The following is a 25,502-nucleotide window of genomic DNA, read 5'->3' as shown; positions in this document are numbered from 1 at the left end:
TTCATTTTCTCAGAGGGAACGGTACACATACCCAAGAGACTGGTGCCTGATTATGGAGTGTGTGATGACATAGATTGGTGGTTTCAGGCCTACAAGATAGCTTTGCAAATGCACAGGATTCCTGAGAGGGATTGGAGTGCAGGTTTGTGGAAGCATTTCACAGTGGAGGGGAGGGACAACCTACTGGCCCTAGGGGAAGACGACAAGACAAGGTACCCCACCATGAAGGAGGCCCTAATCAGTAGATATGGTCTGACCCCAGAGAGATACAAGCAAAAGTTTAGGGAAAATATGAAACTTGGTCCTCAGACATGTGTAGAGTGTGTTGATTCTTTCTGCAGAGCACTGGATGATTGGGTAAAGGGCAGTGAGGTAACAGATTAGCAGGGGCTGTACGATTTGATTGCACAAGAGCACATGTTTAGTCCTAGTTTTCCAGAGCTGTGCCAGCACTTGATTGAGAGTAGGCTTTCGGACCCCAGGACGCTTGCTAAGGAGTCCACAAGAAGTTGTATGTGGGAGACTCAGCCAAGAGTGGGCAGGGTCCTCAACAGAAGAAGGGGGAGGAAAAAATATAATAAGGAGTTCTCTAAAGTGCCCCAAACTAGTTTCTAGGGTAAGGATTCCCAAACCTGTGTTGAGAAGAAGTGGTTCACTACAGCAAAGCCTGAAGTGTTTTGAGTGTAATCAGAGAGGGCACTTCAAGGGGGATCTCATGTGTCCCAAGCTGGCACAGACCCCACTGGTGGGAAGTCACTGGGGATGGCTAGTGTAGCGCAAGGGGAGGTGTTGGTCCCAGTTAGTGGTGGGGGCCAGCTGAGATGACCCTAGAATCCCTCTGTGATAGCAAGATGGTCCAGAGAACCCTCATGCCTGACAAAACTAGGAAGTACAGGCAGTGGGTGACCATCAATGCAAAGAGGGTGGAGACTCTGAGAGACATAGGAGTCAGCATGACAACCATCTGGTGTCATCTAGTGTTTTCAGAGCAGGCAGTCCCTAATGTGGTCCACCAAATAGTTGCTGTAGACAACAGTGAGCGCCAATGTTTGGTGGCTCAGGTTCCCTTTGAATGGGGGGTCTCAGGTTCCTTGAGGGTAGCTGAAAGTCCATCCATGCCTATGGATTGTCTGCTGGGCGATGACTGGAGCATAGAGCCTGGAAGGAGGTGAAACTCAGGTCAAACTTGGAGATGTTGGGACTGCCTGAGTGGATGTTCCTGGCCACACGGTCCATGGCAGCAAGTGAGGGTGATCAAAAGGACCTGGAGCCTGATAGAGTGGCTCAGGTGCCTGCCAAGAAGAAGGGCAAGGGGCGTTGGAAGCCCACTCCTGAAATTCCCATGGTCCGAGAGGGGGCTGAATCAGAGCAGGATGCCCCGGAACCTACAGTGGAAGATGTGGCCGAACTTGGGAACCTGCCTGAGCTGTCCTAGTGGTAGCAGAACGGAGGTCCGTCCAGGGGAAAGCTCTGTACAGCGCAGAAAGAGTGCCCCACTCCTGTGGGTCTTCAAAAGTAGGCCCAGGCAGCTGGTGACGCCACTGGTACTCACCTGATGTATTGGAAGAATGCCCTCCTGAATAGTGAGCCTAAGGTTGCTGAGCCTGGGGCTGCCCATGTGCTGGTGGTACCCCGCTTCAGAACCTTCATACTGGGTCTGATTCATGATGTGCCCCTGGGAGGTCATTGGGAAAAGACAAGACCTTTGACAGGTTTGTCACCCACTTTTATTGGCCTCAAATGAGGAAGGCCTCAGATGCGTTCTGCAGGTTCTATCCTACCTGCCAGGTGAGTGGCAAGATGGCGGGGGATGTAAGGATGCCCTGCAACCTTTTCCAGCTGTGAGCACCCCTCCTGAGCGGGTAGGCATTAACATTGTGGGTCCTCTGGCTCCCAAGATAGCCATAGGCAACAGATTTGTCCTGGTCTTGGGGGACCATGTCACTCGGTACCGGGAAGCTATCCCTTGGAGGTCAGTGACTGTGCCCGCTGTGGCCAGGGCATCGATGGGGTTCTTACCATGTGGGTTTCCCCAAGGAGGTGGTAACTGACAGCAGTACCAACTTCATGTCCTAGTACATGAAGGCCATGTGGAGTAACCTTCAAGTTGTCCACCTCTTACCAACCCAAACCAATGGGTTGGTTGAAAGGTTCAACCGTCCCCTCAAAGGCATGACTATGGGTCTCTCAGAACCCATGACGCATAAGTGGGACGTCCTCTTCCCATGTCTTTTATTCGCCTACAGGGAGGTATAACAGAAGTGTGTTCGCTTCAGCACTTTTGAACTTCCGTGCAGACACCCTGTGAGAGGGCCTCTCAGTTTGGTGAAGAAGGGCTGAGAGCAAGCTCCTAGGCAGCCACCCCAGGATGTATTCAGTTACATGCTGGCCTGCCGCAACCAGACAGCCCGCTTCCGGAAACTCACATAGGAGAATCTGGAAGCTATCCAGGAGGACATGAAATGCTTGTATGGCCAGAATACCACTCTGGTTGAGTTTCAGCATGGTCAAAATGTGTGGGTAATGGCACCCATAGAGCCCAGTATTGGCCCAATTTGAGGTGAAGAAGAGCAAGATAGACGTCACTTACCTGGTGGATTTGCAAACTCCTACCAAACCCTTGAGGGTTTTGCACATGAACCGCCTCAAGCCACGCTTCGGGAGGTCTGAGTTGACCATGCTCTTAGTCACAGATGATGGAGTGGAAGAGGAGAGTGAACCTCTCCCGACCTCCTGTCTTTGAAAGAGCAGGATGAGTCAGTAGAGGGGGTTAGACTCTCCCCTACTTTGACTCTAGAGCAGCAGAGACTGTTGCCAGTTGCTGGGACAGTTTGCATCTCTGTTCTCACTCACCCCAGGAGTCACCCATTAGGGCACTCATGACATTGATACTGGGGATAGCCTTCCTGTTAAGCCTAAAATGTACAGGTTGTCTGACAAAGTGGGAGCCAGTATCAAAGCGGAAGTCTCTAAGATGCTGGAGTTAAGGGTTATTGAGCCCTCCATCAGCCCTTCGACCAGTCCAGTGGTTCTGGTCCCCAAGGCTGCTGCACTCAGAGTCAAACCTGAACTCAAAATCTGTGTAGACAAACGTGGGCTCAATGTGATCACTAAGACAGACACACACCACATCCCCAGAGTTGATTCGGCCACTGATCGGCTGGGAGCTGCAAAGTTCACCAGCATGTTTGCTTTAACATCTGGGTACTGGCCGATTGCCTTGACCGAGGGGGCACAAGAAAGGTCAGCATTCTAAACACAAGAAGGGCACTACCAGTTCTGTGTTATGCATTTTGGGTTGAAAAATGCCCCTACCACCTTCCAGAGGTTGGTCAACCAGATCCTGTCTGGTTTGGAGAACGTCAGTGCAGTCTACCTTGACGACGTTGCAGTCTTCAGCTCCAGTTAGGGGGACCATTTGCACTACTTTAGAGAAGTGCTGAGGGTCCAGCAAAGAGCAGGCCTCACTATCAAGGACAGTAAGAGCCAGATTGGCAGGGCTCTATGGTTTACTTGGGATGCCAAGAAGGGGGTGGCAAGGTGCACCACCTACAACCAACAATTGACACCATTCTGGCTTGGGCCTCCCCAAGATCCAGACAGAAGTGAGAGCTTTCTTAGGCCTCACTGGATATTACAAGGGATTTATAAAGGGCTACGGCACCATTGCTGCCCCTTTGACAGAGCTGACTTGCGAGAAGCAGCCCCGTCAGGTGATCTTGAAAAGGCATGCCAGACAGCTTTCGACACCCTGAAGAAGGCCATGTGCACGGCATCCGTCCTCAAGGCTCCTGACTTCTCCCAAGAATGTGTGGTGCAGACTGATACCTCAGAGCATGGGTGGGGGCCGTGCTCTCACAGCTAAATGAAGGTGGGCCTAGACCAACCTATAGCCTTCATTAGTAGGAGGTTACTTCCCAAGGAACAGAGGTGGAGCTCAATAGAAGGGGAAGCTTTTGCTATGGTCTGGGCACTGAAGAAGCTAAGACCGTACTTGTTAAGGATTCATTTCCAGGTTTACACTGACCACAGGCTCCTCAGATAGCTCATGCAGATGAGGGGTCATAATCTGTTGAGGTGATCCATCTCCCTGCAGGGAATGGACTTTACGGTATAACACCGCCCTGGAACAGAACACACCAACGCTGATGAAAGGTTTTTAACATAAAGGAAGGTGCACTCAAAAAACAAAGTGCAAATTGACATATATTCCAAAGAATTTTTCTTGATCTTCTTGTTTATTAAAGAGAAAGACAGCCAACGCGTTTCGTTCCTAAAACACAGGAACTTCTTCAGGGCTGAAAGCAATACATAAAACAACATATATAAACAAAAACATATATATGAACAATACATTTACATCACAACATGTAAAAATAACTGACAAATCCACAATAACCACAAATCAAAATGGAGCACAAAACCAAACTAAAGTACAACATGTATATACATACATATCAAAATGTTAAAATTCTATAAATGTAGGCTTTTTCTGATTTATATAATTCTGTCTCAAAGATTGAAAAGCAAGATTTGTGTATACCAAATTTGTATTTCAAGAAAAATAACAAGCGGAGAAAGAAAAAGACAGAAGAAAAAAGGGAGAAAAAAGGGGAAAAAAAGAGACCAGAAAAAGCAAAGAGAACTCAAAATATCAAAGGCAAAAACTTACAAAGACAAAGAACAATTGCATTATTATATGTAACTAAAAAATATATCAGTCTAATCAAAAAGCTATAACAAAATCCCAGCTAGAGAAACAGAGAAAGGGAAAAGAACAAAAAACAAGGAGTTGGGCTCACCACGGAGTAGGTAACACGAGAGAAATCTTATTCCATAATCGTTGAATCCGGCAATACCCAGATCAAAAATGACGTATCACACATTTGGTGTATAATAGCACGTCTGAAACACAAATATAAACAGCCCAATAATATAGTGGGCACACCAGACAACAATTGCATCATGAGTAAAGAAGTATATATGCATGACCCAAGTATATAAATAAAAATCTGAGGTCATCAGAAAATACACTCACCCGCAAATTTAAAAGTGAACGTAAAATCTCTTATTAAGATTAAGTCGCATGTTGTACACAGTATTCACTCAAAGTGATAGGGAATCCATTGTTAGATCAAATATTCTAAAATAAAAGAAAAGACCAAAAAAAAGGAGGAGATATGTAATCTCACCACAAGTTATACATTAATATAATACATATTAACATTCATAAATTAAAGCACCAACTAATCGCTTCAAAATTAAATATGCATATTAACACATATATGCACCAACGATGCAATGTTGATAAGGAAATTAAACAAAGTAATACATATTAAAAATCATGGATAAAACACCATATCTATGGATTCAGAAAGGAACCATAAATGCGCATTGAAACACATGAATACACCTAAGTGGCATTGCACAGAACAACTTTGTCAATAATCAGCAAGTAACCATTAAACATATGGGCAATGTTTGAATATTACATGCTAAAAGGCCATGTCAGATTATCACAACCAAGAAGGGTCCTCGTAAGGATAAGCCTTAACCATATCCCAAATGGGAGCCTCTACATGAATCGATGCCAAACGGGGGGTCCATATGTAACGAGAGCACCCGTACCAGTATATTCACAACCTCCAAAGTGAGAGGAAACCGTTACGTGAAGGGAATAAAAGAAAACAAACCCCATAGCCCATGTTTCAAAGGCAGTCACATTAACCTAATATCTCAGGTATCATACAGCGCAAATATCCTAAAAGGCACATACAGAGCACGTATAACACGCAAGGATAATAGAAAACGCTGTACGCCCATTAATAAAAGTTTGAAAGAAACAGCGTGAGTATTTGCAAAGGAAAAACGCCAAATACGAGAACCAACTTATCATAAAGAAGTCAAAAAGGCGTATAATTCAAGAGCCCACCCTGCGCCCAGTGGTGTCTCCTCTTCCTCCATAGAGAGTACTACATCAGACTTATCCCGTGAGGTCCCTTTAGGAGAAGCAACTTCCTCATTTCAAAAGGAAATGGCGAAATTGCGAATCAGCAGCAGATTACAACATAAGAGAGAAATACCAAAACCCGGCGGGGAGGTCGGAGGGGCAGAGGCAGGTACAAGGGGAAAAGGGAATACGGTGGGACAGGTCAAGAAATAAATGATACTCATGTGCAAAACTTTTCATGCAATGATGTACAGTCTGTTGAAAAAAACTTGGAAATTGTTAATTTGTCTAATAAAACCTTTGACAAGGATGAAGTGGCAGTGTTACGGAGGGGCTTGAATTTTTGTCCAACCCAGAGTGGGGATATTACCAATGTACATATAGATCTATTTAAGTTTGTTAGGATCCTCAAATTAAAAGATCATTTCTCTCAAATCTTTCCGCAGAATCCTGAACTTTCTGTTACTTCAAGACCTATGACCCATACGGTCGCAGATATAAGGGACATCCATTGTCTTATGACTCTTGATGATAACGAGGAATGTGATATGCTCTCTTTAATTAATGACTTGGATATACCACAGAACTATACATTAGATAGTGGTTTGAAATCTAAATCCAAATTTACACCAGTCATGAATTATCACCGTAACATAGATGTTTTTTACGAGAAAGTGAGTGAGGATCTGTACAGGATGGAGACTGTCAAAAAATGTATACCTTGGGAGTTTGTCTGTTTGGCACCTTAATGCAAATTGGGGCGCTCTGCCCATATCTTTGTGGATGTTCTGAAGGACACTAGATCTGCCACATTCTGGTTCCACCTTGGTACACCTGCATCCTTCAACGCCGCCGTACCTCCGGGTTGACGGCATAGGGCTGTGTGATTCGAGACATATGCAAGTATATTTACCGCGGCCGGCCCATAAGGGTTGTAGGCTCTCTGCTGTGTACCTTGATTCTTTGAATAAAGGTTTTTCAAAAACAAAAAAAAACAACAACAAAAAAATGTATACCTTGGAATAATCACAACATTACCGCACAGGAGAGAAAAGCCCTTAATCGCTTAAAACAGGATAAAAGTATTGTGATTAGGGAGGCCGATAAGGGCGGTAATGTTGTGATTATGAACCACGATGACTACATGAATGAGATCCACCGCCAGGTTAACAACGATTCCTGTTACAAGAGAATTGTGGGAAATCCGATTGAAAAATTGAGCACCATGATTAACATCAAATTGAATGAATGGAAGGATGTTATGCTATTGACAGAAGATGAATTTCGATACCTTAGAGTGGATTTTCCCAACTTTCCATGCATATACATCCTTCCGAAAATACACAAACCTAATGCCTTTCCACCTGGCCGTCCCATCATCTCAGGGGTAGGTTCACCTACTGAGAGGCTATCAGAATTTGTGGACCTGAGACTGCAAAAATATGTTGTAAACCTCCCGTCATATATCAGGGACAGTAAGGACATATTGATAAAATTTTAAGATTTTGAATGGTCGGAAGAATTAATCTTTGTAACATTCGATGTAGAAAGCCTATACACTTGCATTCGCAAGGATCTTGGGTTATTGGCTATCCAGTCCTTCTTGGATAAAGAGAATGCTGATCAGTTCTCTTACAATGAGATGATCATGGAGATGATTGATATTATTCTTTGCAATAATTTTTTCCTCTTTGACAGATGCTGGTTCCAGCAAATTCTTGGTACTGCGATGGGCTCCAGGTTTGCTCCCTCATACGCCTGCCTTTTTATGGGGTGGTTCGAGAGGGAGCATGCCTGGGGCAGAGGTGCCTCCCCCTGGACTGACCATATTGTATTCTGGGGGAGGTACATCGTCGATGTGATCTGCCTCTGGTCGGGCTCTGTGGAGGAGTTGAATGATTATCTAACATATCTGAATGATAATCAATACAATGTTAAATTCACAATGGCATTTGGTAAAGATAGTATCAACTTCCTGGACATTAAATTTTTTGTGAAGGATGGGAAAATAAACAGTACCCTTCACAGGAAAGACACAGCCTGTAACGGGATCCTTCATGCTGATAGTGCCCATGCTCGGTCTGTTATTAATAACATCCCCTATGGGGAAATGATAAGAATACGTAGGAACTGTAGCGATGATGACACTTACCTTGACAATATCTTGGAATCTAGAACTAGATTCCTACAGAGGGGATACACTAGAGAAGTAGTGGATAAAGCCATCGAGAAAGTAAAATATCGCACTAGAGAAGACACTTTGCAACCATCTTACAAAAGGGATATGCCTAATGCAAATCCAGTTAGGTTTATTACACAGTACAGTGCAAATAGTTCTACGGTCTTTAACATTTTAAAGAAAAACTGGAGTATACTTGGAGAAGTACCATCTCTAAAGAGTTGCCTTACTAATGTTCCGTCTGTAACATACAGAAGAGTTAATCGTTGCGGAATTTCCTCTGTCCCAGCTATGTTACTACCCCAAGGGAAACGTGGTTGCCAATTAAACCCAAAGGTTTTTTCACCTGTGGAACGTGTAATATGTGTCCACATGGGAAAAATAAAACTCTTAACTTCTGCTATAACACTGGTGTCAAGTATGATATAATGCATTTTATCAATTGCAATACCACTCATGTTATCTACGTAATAGGCTGTAATTGTGACATCATTTATGTAGGGAGTACCATCCGCCCCTTAAAAATCCGAATACAGGAGCACTGTAGGGCTATTGTAAATAAAGATCGGAGATATCCCTTGAGTGAACACTACAGACTGGCACATGTAAACAATGATACATTCTGGTTTCATGGAATAGACCATGTCCCTATCAACAACAGAGGGGGCAATAGGGAACTTCTGGTCAGACAAAAGGAGGCAAAGTGGATATGCAGACTTAGGGCGACTGACGCAGGTCACAATACTGATAAGGAATTGCATTACTTCCTAGGTTAGTGTTGTTCCCCTAACTGGTTATGAAGCAATTTGGTTGATTTATATCCAAATAATATTGTCTGAATGGAACAAATAAGGCTTTGTGTGCGTTGTACAATTTTGTTATTATCTCTGATGCATGCTGTACATGACCTCATGTTTATACATTACAGACTAATGTGTAGTAGACATACTGATACATGAATTATGGTTGTGTGTCTGTTTTCTTTTATGCCCTACTCCTCTGCCCCATATCGATTTCTATCTTTATCTTGTCATTCTTTTATGATCTCTTTTGTCTTTCAAAAATCTTTTATTTTCTATTTTTATATATGGTTCTTCTTAACTTTTTTTGTGGTTCATATTTGTGTCAATGGATAATTCCTTGTTTTATGTTTATACCATTCCAAGATGGCCGCATAGTTTGCTTTGACACATAATTTTTGCTGAATTTTGTGCAAATATTGCGCTACTATAATAACAATGCACTCCCTCTATAAGTAATATTAGGGGTTTTGAGTATTATGCTGGTTATTTCCCTTATATGACATCGACGTGTCACTATTATGAGGGATAATGTTTGATTGCCATCTGACTTCTGACTAAGTATGTACATTCCAAGATGGCGGCGCTATTAGCTTTTGTCGCTTTGTCCGTTAACCCCCTTTTTTATTTTCACCACTGCTGGAGCACGCATGGCAACGTTTGGCCGGTATATTTAAACCGACCTCAACATGTAGGTCTGTTTGCTGTATTGCTCTCTTGCCGATTATCATGCCGTCGGTTTCATTCTGAATAATAAGGTGAGTCCTTCAGTACGGGTCTGTTTGGTGGTAACGCAGGGTGGGCTCTTGAATTATACGCTTTTTGATCTTTTCTATGATAAGTTGGTTCTCGTATTTGGCATTTTCTTTTGCAAATACTCACGGGTCCGCTTTGTGGTAACGCAGGGTGGGCTCTTGAATTATACGCCTTTTTGACTTCTTTATGATAAGTTGGTTCTCGTATTTGGCGTTTTTCCTTTGCAAATACTCACGCTGTTTCTTTCAAACTTTTATTAATGGGCGTACAGCGTTTTCTATTATCCTTGCGTGTTATACGTGCTCTGTATGTGCCTTTTAGGATATTTGCGCTGTATGATACCTGAATTATTAGGTTAATGTGACTGCCTTTGAAACATGGGCTATGGGGTTTGTTTTCTTTTATTCCCTTCACGTAACGGTTTCCTCTCACTTTGGAGGTTGTGAATATACTGGTACGGGTGCTCTCGTTACATATGGACCCCCCGTTTGGCATCGATTCATGTAGAGGCTCCCATTTGGGATATGGTTAAGGCTTATCCTTACGAGGACCCTTCTTGGTTGTGATAATCTGACATGGCCTTTTAGCATGTAATATTCAAACATTGCCCATATGTTTAATGGGTACTTCCTGATTATTGACAAAGTTGTTCTCTGCAATGCCACTTAGGTGTATTCATGTGTTTCAATGCGCATTTATGGTTTCTTTCGGAATCCATAGATATGGTGTTTTATCCATGATTTTTAATATGTATTACTTTGTTTAATTTCCTTATCAACATTGCATCGTTGGTGCATATATGTGTTAATATGCATATTTAATTTTGAAGCGATTAATTGGTGCTTTAATTTATGAATGTTAATATGTATTATATTAATGTATAACTTGTGGTGAGATTACATATCTCCTCCTTTTTTTTGGTCTTTTCTTTTATTTTAGAATATTTGATCTAACAATGGATTCCCTATCACTTTGAGTGAATACTGTGTACAACATGCGACTTAATCTTAATAAGAGATTTTACGTTCACTTTTAAATTTGCGGGTGAGTGTATTTTCTGATGACCTCAGATTTTTATTTATATACTTGGGTCATGCATATATACTTCTTTACTCATGATGCAATTGTTGTCTGGTGTGCCCACTATATTATTGGGCTGTTTATATTTGTGTTTCAGACGTGCTATTATACACCAAATGTGTGATACGTCATTTTTGATCTGGGTATTGCCGGATTCAACGATTATGGAATAAGATTTCTCTCGTGTTACCTACTCCGTGGTGAGCCCAACTCCTTGTTTTTTGTTCTTTTCCCTTTCTCTGTTTCTCTAGCTGGGATTTTGTTATAGCTTTTTGATTAGACTGATATATTTTTTAGTTACATATAATAATGCAATTGTTCTTTGTCTTTGTAAGTATTTGCCTTTGATATTTTGAGTTCTCTTTGCTTTTTCTGGTCTCTTTTTTCCACTTTTTTCTCCCTTTTTTCTTCTGTCTTTTTCTTTCTCCGCTTGTTATTTTTCTTGAAATACAAAGTTGGTATACACAAATCTTGCTTTTCAATCTTTGAGACAGAATTATATAAATCAGAAAAAGCCTACACTTATAGAATTTTAACATTTTGATATGTATGTATATACATGTTGTACTTTAGTTTGGTTTTGTGCTCCATTTTGATTTGTGGTTTTGTCAGTTATTTTTACATGTTGTGATGTAAATGTATTGTTCATATATATGTTTTTGTTTATATATGTTGTTTTATGTATTGCTTTCAGCCCTGAAGAAGTTCCTGTGTTTTAGGAACGAAACGCGTTGGCTGTCTTTCTCTTTAATAAACAAGAAGATCAAGAAAAATTCTTTGGAATATATATCAATTTGGACTTTGTTTTTTGAGTGCACCTTCCTTTATGTTAAAAACCTTTTGCCCTGTCCTGCATCTAACAACGACGGATGTTGGAAGCTGCTGCACCACGTACACAGACATAGTGTACTTTAATAAGAAGGAAAACAGTTGGAATTCAAGTGCTTGACCTTAGTCCGTCGTTGGGTTTGCTTTGTTTACACCAACGCTGATGGTCTTTCCAGGTTCTTCCGCCTTATTGAATTGAACTTGCAAGAGGTTGGTTAGTTTTCCCCACTTTCCGCACACAGACCGTGTTAGACCTGAGATCTTTTGGTGTGGTTTTCCCTATCTTTTTGTTTCTGACCTCCTATTTTTGACTGTGTGCTGAACTTTGTTTTTGTTGGTTTTAGGACTCTGGTCACTTTTTCACTACCGACCAGTGCTAAAGTGCATGTGCTGTGTGTCTAATATGTAATGCCATTTGGTTTCTGCATGATTGGTATATTTGCTTTACTTATAATTCCCCAGTACAGAGCACGCTGTATCCAGGGTCTGTAGATGAAATGGTACAAGTGGGCCTACAGCACTGATAGTGCCCCCACAGGAGTAGCCCTTCAAACGTCTCAGGCCTGCCACTGCAGAGCCTGTGAGCGCAGTTTTAAACTGCCATTTCGACCTGGCAAGTCCACGTAATTTAATGATTGTGTGGAAGAGCATGCACTACTTATGAATTTATCAAATTAATCATTCATACGTTTCATCAAGATTCCCAATGTATACATTTGTCACTTTTAACAATTTCTTGAAGAATTATTTTTAACATAATAAAGATTGGCATCAATGCTACCGTTTTACAAAAACACTTTACAATTCCAAAATAATTTGCTTCGTGTGGTTTACGCCCAATGAACTTCGAAATCCGATGATTCCTTCTTCAGGGGAAAATGAAAATAAAGTCAGAAGACAGGATGAATATATTCAAAATTTGGCATTTATTATTATTTATTTATTTATTTAGCGATTTGTAAAGCGCCTGGTGACCCGAGGGCATCCCCGCGCTATAATCTTGAAGGCGAACCTGAGGGCAAAAAGGGGGTGGTTTTTATTTAGGAAACAATATCGTTTTCAATTTCTTCCTGAACAGCAGGTGGTTGGATTCCAGTCGGAGGGTACGGGGGAGAGCGTTCCATCTCGTGGATGCATTAATCGAGAAGCGGCGGCCACCCGAACGTGTCTTCTTATGTCTAGGGACATTGGCCAGATTCTCATTCTCCGAGCGGAGGGACCTGGAGACTTTGTAAGGAGTAACCAGGTCTCTTAAGATGTTTGGGCCGGAACCGTTAAGCAGCTTATGTGCAGTGCAGAGGGTCTTGAAATCGACCCTTTGGCGGATTGGAAGCCAGTGAAGATCCTGGATTGCTGGCCTGGCTGATGCTCTGGAGGGGAGATTCCAGAGTAGCCGGGCGGCTGCGTTCTGCGTTCGCTGGAGTTTGGACAGGGTAGATTCTGGTGCTCCGAGGTATATCATGTTACAATAGTCCAGCCTTGCGAGCACCAGGCCCTGTACTAGGAGCTTCCTGGATAGGGGCGGGAGAAGTGGGAGGATCTTCCTGATGGAGCGCATTAGGCCAAAGCAGGTCCCTGCTGTCTTGGTAGCTTGAGTCTTCATTGACAGCTCGGGCTCTAGCCATACTCCTAGGGTTTTAATTTCCTGTTTCGGGGTGGGGATTTCCCCGAAAACGGCTGGCCAGACCGAAGGAGGGATGGTGGACCACTGCTTTCCCAGAAACATGACCTCGGTCTTTGACCCGTTTAATTTGAGTGCTGACTCACACATCCAAGTGTGGCTATTTTTAAGGCAGTTTTGGAGATTGTCCGGGTGTTTGTCCAATTGGGAAAGTGAGACGACTAGTTGGGTGTCGTCGGCGTAGCTTACTATTTTAATCCCGAAGGGGGTGACCACATCTTCAAGGGGGGCCATGTAGGCATTAAATAAAGTTGGGCTTAATGAGGACCCCTGGGGGACCCCGCTCGTGAGGGGGAGGGTGGCAGAGTGGAATTTGCCATCCCACACCTGGAACGAGCGCCCTGAGAGGAAAGACTCTATCCACTTGAGTGCTGAACTTTCAATCCCTGCAGCAGCTAGCCGATGAAGAAGGACACGATGGTTGACTGTGTCGAAGGCTGCGCTTAAGTCCAGGAGGATCACTGCCACTGATCCTCCTGAATCCAGGATGCATCTCGCCTCCTCGATGACGGCGAGGAGGGCGGAGTCCGTGCCATGACCTGGACGGAAACCCGTCTGGGACTGCTGTAAGATGTTGTTGGCTTCTAAGTATCGTGACAGTTGGCCATTGACCAATTTCTCGGCCATCTTGCTGATACCAGGGAGGAGAGAAATAGGTCTGTAGTTCGCCATGTCGGCTGGGTCAAGCTGGGGTTTCTTTAGGAGTGCCTTAACAATTGCACTTTTCCAGCTGGGGGGAACCGAGCCTTGGGAGAGTGATGTGTTTATGAGCTCCGTAATTGTGGGCACTACGACTGCGGCTACAGTTTTGAGGAATCTGATCGGGGCAGGGTCTAACGGGGATCCGCTTTTCATTTTGGTTAAAGTGGATTCTACCTCGTCTCTTGTTACTGCTTTAAAGGAGGTGAGCTGGGGAAGCACGCTATTTCCTGCGTAGTTAGTGAAACCCTCAGCGTTCCTGTTGTTGGGTAGGCTAAGAGGGGGCAGAGATGTTAAGATGCGATCGATTTTAGCATTGAAGTAGTTGGCCAGCTCATTACTTCTGTCCACAGGAGGTGTGTTAGATGAGGGTGGGACAGGTTTTTTCAGTAACTCTTTAACGATGAGGTATGATTCCCTTGCCGAGTTAGTAGCGTTTTTAATCCTGGTATCATAATGAGAGGCTTTAGCGAGTTTTAGGGAACCTTTGTATGTTCTCACCGTTTGCTGATACGCAACTTTGCTTGCGTGCTTCCAGTCTTTCCTCCATATCCGTTCTGCTTTTTTACAGTGTTTACGGAGGATCCGGAGTTCCGGAGTGTACCATGGAGCGGATCCTGGTTTATCGTTCTTATTCTTGCGAGTTTTTATTGGGAGGATGGAGTCAAGGGAAGTGGTAATCCATGCTCTGAATGTACTGTCCGCGGTAGTCGGGTCTTCCGAGGGGGTCGGGATCGATGAATTCAGTGTTTTGGTCCAATCATCTGGGGATAGTCTGGCACATGCTCTATCTTTAATATAGGTGGTGGGTTTGTGGAGTTTCTTGGATACTCCTGGGAGGCGGAAAGGAACCATGAAGTGGTCCGTCCATGGGAGAGGAAGGGACTTAGTGACTTGAAGAGTGGTGTCATTCGTGAACACTGGATCAAGCAGATGGCCTTTAGAGTGCGTGGCACCAGAGTTAGCTAGGTGGAGGCCAAATGTAGCCAGTTCTCCAATCAAGTCAACCGCTCCTGTATCTAGGGGGTCATCGAAATGGATGTTAAGATCCCCTATTATGGAGAAGTTGGGGGTGGAGTGGGCTTGAGATGCGATAGTCTCAAGGAGAGCTCTAGTGAAAGAGCTCGTATTGCCGGGGGGACGGTAGATTAGGAGTCCCACTAGTGTGTGGGTCGGACCTACGTGGATGGTAAATTGGAGGCTTTCAGAGTCCGTGATCTGGGCGTCATTGATTCTACAGGTGAGGTGGTCACGGTAAATAATCGCCAAGCCTCCTCCTCTACCCAAAGGGCGGGGCTGGGATTGTACCAGGAAACCTGGGGGAGTAGCCAGGATGACGTCTGAGTCTGAGTGGTTTGTAATCCATGTTTCTGAGAGGAACAGGATGTCAAGCTCATGATCTTCTATAAGATGGTTGATTAGCAGCGCGTGTCTGGGGAGAGAACGACAGTTCAGGGTGGCTAATTTGAGAGCTGTGGGCAAAGTATGTCGGCAGGGGAGCTTGAGCTGGACAGGGCGGCAGCGAGTGCATGTAGTGTATGGTCCTTCAGGATCATATATATAATTACATGCAGTATCAATAGGGGGTCTAAGACTAAGGAGGTCCCGGCGTGAATAGTTTACCACGAGGGCAGTCTGGTCCGGCAGGGGTTCTGGCCCTAGGCCCGGCTGTGCGCGGACGGGCGCAGACGGGCTTGCCTTAGGCGCGCCTTCGGCGCGCCTTCGGCGCTCCCGCTGCGCTCGTCCGCTGCGCTTCCGTTGACAGCACATGATGTAGGGGGCAGGGGGGCGTGGCCTTCAGGGGGCGTGGCCTAAGTTCTCGCCGGCTTGGCGTTTGTGGCAGGGAAATGTTAAACAGCGAGTGAGCGCTAGGTCCGCTGCTCGCTGAATTCCCAAGTGCAGGTGAGTGCCCTGGCGCTTGTTAGCGCGTGGTGAAATAAAAGTACAAGTTATTCAGTGACACAAGCAATCAACAAGTTTTAAAACCTCCCGGCTTCCACCTCAGGAGTGCGCGATCGTGAGATTCAAAGTCGCTTGTAAGCAGTGCTTTAAATACCGCGTCAGGGGGGCGTGGCCTTCAGGGGGCGTGGCCTAAGTTCTCGCCGGCTTGGCGTTTGTGGCAGGGAAATGTTAAACAGCGAGTGAGCGCTAGGTCCGCTGCTCGCTGAATTCCCAAGTGCAGGTGAGTGCCCTGGCGCTTGTTAGCGCGTGGTGAAATAAAAGTACAAGTTATTCAGTGACACAAGCAATCAACAAGTTTTAAAACCTCCCGGCTTCCGCCTCAGGAGTGCGCGATCGTGAGATTCGCATGGTCCAATGTGATCAACGGTTTTTAAAATAATACGTATAAGTGCAGTTTACCAATCTTCAACCCAACACCGAAAAAGTGTATAGAGACAAAGGCAACCTCCAAATCAAATCATGCTACCTAATAATTTTTAACTTTGTGCCCAAATGGGTCTGTATTCTGAAGTATCCCACATCTTATTGCGTGTAATCATGCTGACTATTGTGCACTTCAAGTAACCGTCAATGTACCATAGTCCCAACTTTAAGTGGGAATGCTGACACGTTGCACAAAAAAACGCAAGGCTAGACAAGAGAAGATACGTGATAGGGTCATAAATTCGCTTCTTCATTTGTTCGTCACCCTACTCCTTCCACAACACAAGAACAAATCTGTCAGTTGTTTATTTTAAGTACAGTGAATTCATTGATAGAGCGTGATATAATACAACATACCTGTAGAGTATCAGATTGAGCGTGTTCACCAGTTGAAAACTGTCACACCCCACACAGCACAGCATAGCACACGTTAACAGGTTTATTATTTAAGGAAGGTGATCTAGAAAATCAAATAGAGGAGTGCACCGTACACTTCTTTTTTAAATTCCACGTACTTGCCAGGACCGAATCTTCCTTTTTATTACATGTAAGGCAACCCTAGGTTTGACCCTAGGTAGCCCCATGGGCATCTGCCATAGGTTAGCATTTCAGCTGCCTTGTAACACTGTATAAGTGTAACTTCCAATTGGCAGCAGATAGAAAATTGGAGTTTGGTGTCTCTGGACTCACAATTTAAAACATATCTTTTAGTGAAGTTGGTTTTTAAATTAGCGGTCTGAAAATGCAATTTTTAGAAAGTTTACATATTCTTACTTTAACCATTCTGTAGCTCTGCCACTCCCTAGAATACATGTCTGGGTCAGGGCGACAGGTGGGTTTTTGTGCATTCCCTCCACACATTCACACACAACGGGAGCTGAGGCATGCCCTGCATATCCTGACGGCCCATCACCAGGCTGATGGGGCTTTCTGAGCTAGAGTGAGGTAAGATCTAACACATGCACCTGAATAAGGCTGTGCCTGTCCCCACACAAAGAGCTGCATACCCCCCTGTAGTGTAACCGGAGTCAGGGCAGGATCTACTGCACTACAACGACCATCCTTTGAAGTCTCCCTACTTCAAAGGCTAAAATGGATATAAGTACTGGACCTCTGACACCATATACTCAGAACACTTCTGGACTGAGGACATTCTGCCAGGAAGAAGAGCTGCTGTACTGCCAGGAGTGACTGTCACTTTGCTTCTTGCTTTGCTATGTTCGCCTGCTGCTTCTTGCTTGTGAGTGAGAGTACTGGACTTTACTCTCTACATCCTGGATTTCTAAAGGTTCTCCAAGGGCTTGTTGGAATTGCCTCCTGTTTGAAGTCTCATGGATATCCAAGACTTCACCTCTATCTTGCTAACAACACCCCAGTGCTGAAATACCTGCTAAAATCTAGTCATGGACCCTTGGAAGTGAGTGTTTGTGCTGCAACCTAAGAAATCGACGCATCAACTCCAAAGCTTAATTTCTGGGCAGGCGCATCTCTGTGAAACCGATGCATCGCTGATGCCTGCACCGAAGCCGTGGTGCACGCTTGCTGAGTGCACGACGCATCGACCTAGACTTACAATGCAGACTCAACTTTGCTGACACCTTACCGTTGCCTGCACTGAAGCCATGGTCCCCGCTCACAGAGTGCGCGATGCTACAACCTTGACTTACAACGCAGTCTCAACTTTGCCGCAGTGCCTCCAAAGAACCGCTGCAGCTTGAGTCTCGGAAACCGCTTTACCAATGTCTGTAATGCGCCATCCCAACTTCAACGCATCCCCAGCCGGTGTGGCTTCTCTTCAACACATCACCTCCAGCTCAATGGTTTCACATCAACGCCTCAGAACCAACGTACGGTGCCCTTGACATTGATGCATCAACTACCATGCCCAACTTCGGATGGACGTATTGCCTGTGACAGCGACGCATCACCTCCAGATTTCAGCGAAACATACCCAAGCATCAACGCATCCAAGGTACTGTCAGCTGGTCTGCGCGACTCCTGTATCTGGCCAGCGCTTCAGCGCGGTCAGACTGAACTTTTGGATTTGCCCTGATCAAGTGTGACAAAATAGGTTCAGTTGGAGCTATTGACTTTTAAGCACTGCATTTTGATTTAATCTTGCAAAATTCATATTGTTTATGTTGGATTTTTGTCATTTTGGTCTTGTTTTACTTATATCAATATTGGCTATTTTTCTAAACTAGTGTGGAGTACTTTTGTGGTGTTTTCACTGTGTTACTGTGTGTGTGCACAACTACTTTACATATTGCCTCTTTAGTTTAGCCTGACAGCTGTGTGCCAAGCTACCAGAGGGTGAGCACTGGGAAACTTTTAGTGTGTACCACACTTACCCATACAAGGGAGGTGGTCCCTGCTTCGACAGGGTGAATACCTCTGCCAACTAGATACCCCATGTCTAACGTATACATATCACCATTAGTGCGGTATTTACCTTTCTCTGTTAGAGATACAACAGATTTTGTAAGATCTATTGACAATATACTGTGTAAAGATGATCTAATTCTGGTTACAATGGATGTTTAAATGCATAATGCATGGAGACGGTTTATTGAGTATGGAAAACCTTTTAAATAGCAGACCAGCCACTTTCTTATCACATAGAAGAGTGTTTTTAGGAATGACAGAGTTTGTACTGAAAACACATTTTTTCTTTAGGAAAATGACTAGTATCAACAGGTTTGTGGGGCTGTGATGGTTTCACGCTTTGCTCCTTCATATGCCTTGTTATTCATGGGAAAATTTGAAAAAGAACATTTATCTAATTTGAACTTGTTTGATTTTGAGAATACTGTTCTCTTATTGCCGAGATTTATAGATGTCATTTGGAAGAAAGATTAAACCAGATTATGTGAATTTCACTCTTGACTGAATCAGAGGTTATTCAACATAGAGTTGCCTGTAGAATTCAGCATACAAAAAATGTGTTTCTGGACTGTGAAATGTATGTAGATGATTGAAAGATTTTGAGCAGAATCTACAGAAAACCAACTTCTGTTAAGAGCACTGTACATTCTAGCTCAGCACATTCAACACACCAGAAGCATCATATTCCTTACGGTGAATTGCTTCGTGAAAGGAGAGCTTGTAGTACAGACCTGATTACCAGCTAGAGGTGACATAAAAGATTTACAGCTAGCGGTGACATAAAAGATTTACAGAGAGGGGCTATTCTAAGACTATCACTAATCAAGCAGTAGAAAAAGCTAACACATTTTCTAACAAGCATTTGCAATGCAATAGGTCTCACATTTGCAAGAGTTAGAGCTCTTGGCGTTGAAATGCCAATATTTTTTACCTTTTGTTTTCTTCCATGCAATGGAGTGATGATGTTTGCATAGCGCTATTCCTATGACATTGCGGTGCTGGAGAACTAGAACATGGGAAATAGGATATGATGGAGGGGAGAAAAGAGTAATATGCTGGCTGAAATTTTATTTATTTTGCTATGCAGCACATTAGCCTGGGTGCTGAAACATCTACTGTTCTTTAATATGGAGGGAAAGTGAGAACCAAAAAAAGCCTTCCCCATTATTATTCCCAATCACCTTGGCATGTAATGTATTTTGAAGACGACTTAGTGATATCTGAGCATCCCAAAAAACAAATTGTGTGTTCACCAATATGACAGAAGCAGCAATTAGTTATTTATAGGCAAGTATGCACCCATGGGGTATTCATAACATTTCCTATTAGATCCCTTGGGATATCAGGCACTGTGGGGTCCAGCTGACAATCTAGTCCCTCAGGTACTGCATGAACCGACGCAATGGTAGTTGACCCTGTTCGACAGCAGGGCAAACAATCAGCAAGCACGCCCCAGGTTCAACAGCACTGGCCACGCAGGTATGCTCTCTCTTGTCCAAATGAGTAACAGCCCCCGCTCCACCGAGGGAGCCTCTCCTTTTTGAACGCCTCCGTGCGCGCTGCAGCAGGGTGATGACGTGGTGCCGCTAGGCTCCCTGGGAGGTGTAGTCAGCCCCAACTGCGGCCGATAAGCACTGTACGGCAGCAGGGCAAACAATCAGCAAGCACGCCCCAGGTTCAACAGCACTGGCCACGCAGGTATGCTCTCTCTTGTCCAAATGAGTAACAGCCCCCGCTCCACCGAGGGAGCCTCTCCTTTTTGAACGCCTCCGTGCGCGCTGCAGCAGGGTGATGACGTGGTGCCGCTAGGCTCCCTGGGAGGTGTAGTCAGCCCCAACTGCGGCCGATAAGCACTGTACGGCAGCAGGGCAAACAATCAGCAAGCACGCCCCAGGATCAACAGCACTGGCCACGCAGATATCCTCTCTCTTGTCCAAATGAGTAACAGCCCCCCTGGGTATTCACAATGGGCACACCGAGGGCACCATAAGGAGACACAAACTAACCAGGTGTCCTCACCGGGCACCCGTAGACAATAGCACCTCCTGAGCACCCTTAGAAGAGAGCACCCCATGGGCACCCCCAGTGCACCCTCAGATGTGGCCTTGGGAGTGTACTCATTGGAAACGCCGATTGTGGTCCTTCGCCAGGGGTGCTACCTGCTTTGGAGAAGGGGCAGCCTGCTGCTGGGGTAAAGGGTCGCAGTAAAGTCCTTTAGAAACGCCTGCGGACAGCTTCTCCTCAGCGGTTTCCATGTAGCCCCCTCTGCCCCCATTATTTTAGCATTGCCCGCCCACTCTCCTGCGCCCTTGCTCTTGCAGCGCCTGAACAGTTCCACCCGGAAAAGTTTCCCGCACCACTTTACAGGAAGCCATGCCTGTTTGTGGCCGCTCTGTGTTTATTTTATTTTTTATATTTTATGTATATGCGTAGCCTCACTTTCCCGAGGGATGCAGCTCTCAGGCACAGAAAGACACAGAACAAAAAGAAACAGACAGGCGGAAACAAACACAAACAGAAAAATAATAGGTCTATAGAAGCACACGCTGAAAGTAACAAGCATTTGCAATGCAATATGTCTCGCATTAGGAAGAGTTAAAGCTATTGGCCTTGCAAATGATAATACAATTTATTTATCTTTTGTTATAAGTAACAAATAAATGAAAGCCATTGTTATTTAAAATGGCAATCGCTCCTCGCATGTAAATGCAACACCTATTTCCTTTGAAAGAAGCGGCTGCTATTGCCCATGGCTGTTTGAAAAGTGTAAGTGCACATGGCAGTGCATGTTGCAGGAAAGCATGTTATGCAGGAGAAACGCATCAAAGAAAATATTTTTTACAGATTAAATAAGATATACTATGTAACAACAGAAGTGAAAGGGCCAGTTGTTATGGGTGGTTAGGAATGTTGACAAGGCGGTACTAAGAAGGGACTAACAAGCGTATTAAGAATCATAAGTTAGTATTAACAAACGGCAATTACATATTTGAATAAAAAATATGGGCGGAGCTTGAAGTCCGTAGTCAAATACAGCATTCCTCACAGAGCTGCGCATGCGCTGGCTATGCTCTATCGAAAAACCACTTTGTGCACATTCCTGCACTGAGAGTGAGTCAATTAGTGAGTGTGTCAGTGAGAATGAGTCAATTAGTGAGAGTATGTCAGTGAGAGTGTGTCAGTGAGAGTGAGTCAATTAGTGAGTCCTTGAGAGTAAGTCAGTGAGACAGTGAGAGTGAGTCAATTAGTGAGAGAGTGAGTGAGTCAGTGAGAGTGAGTCTATGAGGGAGTCTGTGAGAGAGAGGCAATTAGTGTGAGAGTGAGGCAATTAGTGAGAGAGTGACTCAGTGAGTCAATTAGTGAGTGAGTGACTCAGTGAGAGTGAGTTAATTAGTGAGAGAGAGTCAGAGTGAGTCGAATAGTGAGAGAGAGTGAGTCAGTGAGAGTGAGTGAATTTGTGAGTCATTGAGAGTGAGTCAATTAGTGAGTGTCAGTGAGAGTGAGGCAATTAGTGAGACTGTGTCAGTGAGTGTGTCAGTGAGTGTGTCAGTGAGAGTGAGTCAATGAGTGAGTCCGTGAGTAAGTGAGTGAGACTGATCCAGTGAGAGTGAGTCAATTAGTGAGTGAGTCAGTGAGAGTGAGTCAATTAGTGAGAGTGAGTCAGTGAGAGTGAGGCATGAGGGAGAGAGTGAGTCAGTGAGAGTGAGTCAATTAGTGAGTCATTGAGAGTGAGTCAATTAGTGAGTGAGTGAGTTAGTGAGAGTGAGTCAATTAGTGAGATTGAGTCAGTGAGAGTGAGTCATGAGAGAGAGAGTAAGTCAGTGAGAGTGAGTACATTTGTGAGCAAGTGAGCCAGTGAGAGTGAGTCAATTATTGAGAGAGAGAGAGTCAGTGAGAGTGAGTCAATTAGTGAGTGTGTCAGTGAGTGAGTCAATTAGTGAGTGTGCCAGTGAGAGTGAGTCAATTCGTGATTCCGTGAGAGTAAGTCAGTGAGAGTGAGCCAGTGAGAGTGAGCCAGTGAGAGTGAGTCAATTAGTGAGAGAGTGAGTGAGTCAGTGAGAGTGAGTTTCTGAGAGTGAGTCTGTGAGAGAGGCAATTAGTGAGAGAGTAAGTCAATTAGTGAGACAGTGACTCACTGAGTGAGTTAATTAGTGAGAGAGTGACTCAGTGAGAGTGAGTTAATTGCGCGCGCCTCGCGCTTAAAGTTTTAGAAAATAAGGAAAAAAAAGACAAGCCCAGCGGATCATGGCGCGCGCTTGGGGGCGGGGGAGCATATTCCAGGCGGGGGAGCGGACCCTTTGAAGTCCTCCCCAAAAGGCGGATTGCATCCGCAGAAAGTGATGCGTGTCACTTTGCAACCCTTTGGTTCATTCTGATGTGATTGATAAGGTGCATGTGAAGCCAGGGGTGTCATGGAGCACTCTGATGTTATTGCTAAGGTGCATGTTAAAGTCTGTGAATGTATGTAAGTGAGTATGTAAAAGTATGTGTTATGTTGTCTGTTTGACTGCAGCAGCGACATGAGCAATATATGAAACGCTATGTACAGAAAAAAGCAACGTAGGTAACTGCGTGAAATCAGTGGAATGAAAGTGAATTTTGGGTTTTGAAAGCAAAGCAGAACAAGACCCCGTCGCAGCCGCTGCATAGCCAACAGTCAGCCCACAAGAACGAGCTGGAACTGAAGACGTTATTCCACGAGTGTGGAACTGTGGCGGGCGATAATAACTTTACTTCCTGTTGGAGCGAACATTGCTGTCTGAATAACGTGAAACAACTTACACGTCGTCGACATCAGCTCAGCAGACAAAACCTGTGGGCGGTCTTACCGGAGCGACTGCCTGAAGGCAAACATTATGCCAGCGGCGCCGGCGGCCATGAGGGCCTGGGGCAACAATGCACTCTTTTGGCATCATTGTATATAGCGCTTCACACCCCTTTGTGGGGTTCCGAAGCGCATTTCAGACGGCCAGCAGCATGCTTTACCGTGTGAAAGTGTGTGGTTCACAGTGTTGTATTGTTGTGATTCTATGTAGGAGGTGTTTTGATGTCGTGAGTGACCAAAGAGGCGCTGTTATCTTTTCTTGAAATGCAGCACCCCGCAGTGTAATGATGGTGTGAGGAGGTGTGAGAGACAGGCACGCAAATTATAATTATAATAAGGGCTCAAACATATAGGAAGTTACATAGCGCCAGCCAAGGCAGAGGGCACGAGGATACTATGTGCGTCTATACTAACAAGCGCGCACTGAAGTTGACGGGGAAGGAGGGGGGAGTGGGTGTGGGCACAGTGGTGCGGCCGCAGTTGTAAAAGGCAGGGAGAGGGTGAGATTGAGAAAGGGAAAGATAGGGATCAAAGGAAACAATAACAAGCAGGAAGGGGGTGGCAAATGGTGTGCACTTTGATGTCCTCAGTGGCCGCGCGGCTCGAGACCCGTTTCGAGACAGCAAGCACATCGATGTGCGCTGCTCACTTCTCACTAATGGAGAAGTTACAGCATGACATCATGCCAGGTGAGCGTTGTGGGGGAAGGGGAATCCTTTAAAGAGTCATTTTCTTTCTGGATTTCCCTTCTCTTTTTGAAACGCAAGAGCAGCAACATTGTGGTAGTGTCACCAGGGCTTTAAGTGGACGCTTTTTCAATATTATATGTAACAAGCCATAGTTGCAGCTTATTTATCTTATGCAACTAATAGCGATTGACAAAGCCTATAGTCCTGACTTGTTGTAGGCATGATGTTACTTGTTGTATCACATATCAGGATGCAATGACAGAAACAGCACACTATGCTAAACACAGATTCTTAGCGTAAGTGTTTTAAAGCCACGCCCTTATTTACATCGGACACGCCCCTTTGAGAGACCCCACAGTTTTTTCATCACACTTAAAGCCCTGGCGTGAGAACATAAATGTTACAATGCAATTAAAAATATCACAGCATTCAGGACTGAAGTGAATGCCCAAAGAGTATTTGACCGTCAATCCAGGCTTAGATGGCCGTTCTTTTACCCCCTTTCCTACTGTACTACTATTGCGCATGTGCAGAAGACACATGCCTGGAGGTGTGATGTCGCCCACGGTGCTCTTTGACTCCGCAGAGCTTATCTTTTCCCGGGCTTCAGTTCTGACAGGAGGAAGGCCCTCTGCGAGTCTATGTCCCGGGGGGGGGGGGGGCTGCAAGCAAGCCTAGGCTGCTGTCTAACGCAAGGCTGTGGAGCGTTTCCCAGAGCGGATAAATCAAAAGCAGAAACCATGGAGCTGTGACAAAAATCTGCATTACGTTATGGCAACTGGTTGGGTGTTTCTTTTACTCCGGCTGGGGGGGTTAAAGATTTTACTCGACGTACTTTTGAAAAACGTCCAGTGGACAGCATCAAAGTGAGAGAAACACGTTAAAAAGAACAATGGCTCCGCGAGCGAGACGGATGGGGTGAGGGAGAGGGTGGGGGGTTTTATCGATGTCTAATCCTTTTTAATGCCTCTTTAAGAGTCAGCGTTTTTTTCCAAACGGGTAGATATCAGGTACAGTGCAGTCCTCAGTGTAGAAACTAACCCAGACAAAAGACAGACAAAACACTTCGAGGCCCTTGGCACTGTGTTTGTAATATTTGATCTAAACATTTTAATCTAAAGCATTTCTGTTCTTCTCGCATCAGACGGTTCTTCTCAGCCACATGTCCTGTGGGCTGGGGATGGAACCAGCATAGCCAAGAAATGCTTAACTCCTTTGCAAAGGTTCTCTACTGCTGATACTCAC

The sequence above is a fragment of the Triturus cristatus genome, chromosome 6 (genome assembly GCF_964204655.1).
Source record: "Triturus cristatus chromosome 6, aTriCri1.1, whole genome shotgun sequence".
NCBI lineage: Eukaryota > Metazoa > Chordata > Amphibia > Caudata > Salamandridae > Triturus > Triturus cristatus.
The sequence above is the reverse complement of the archived record's forward strand: the minus strand, read 5'-3'. Positions refer to the sequence as shown.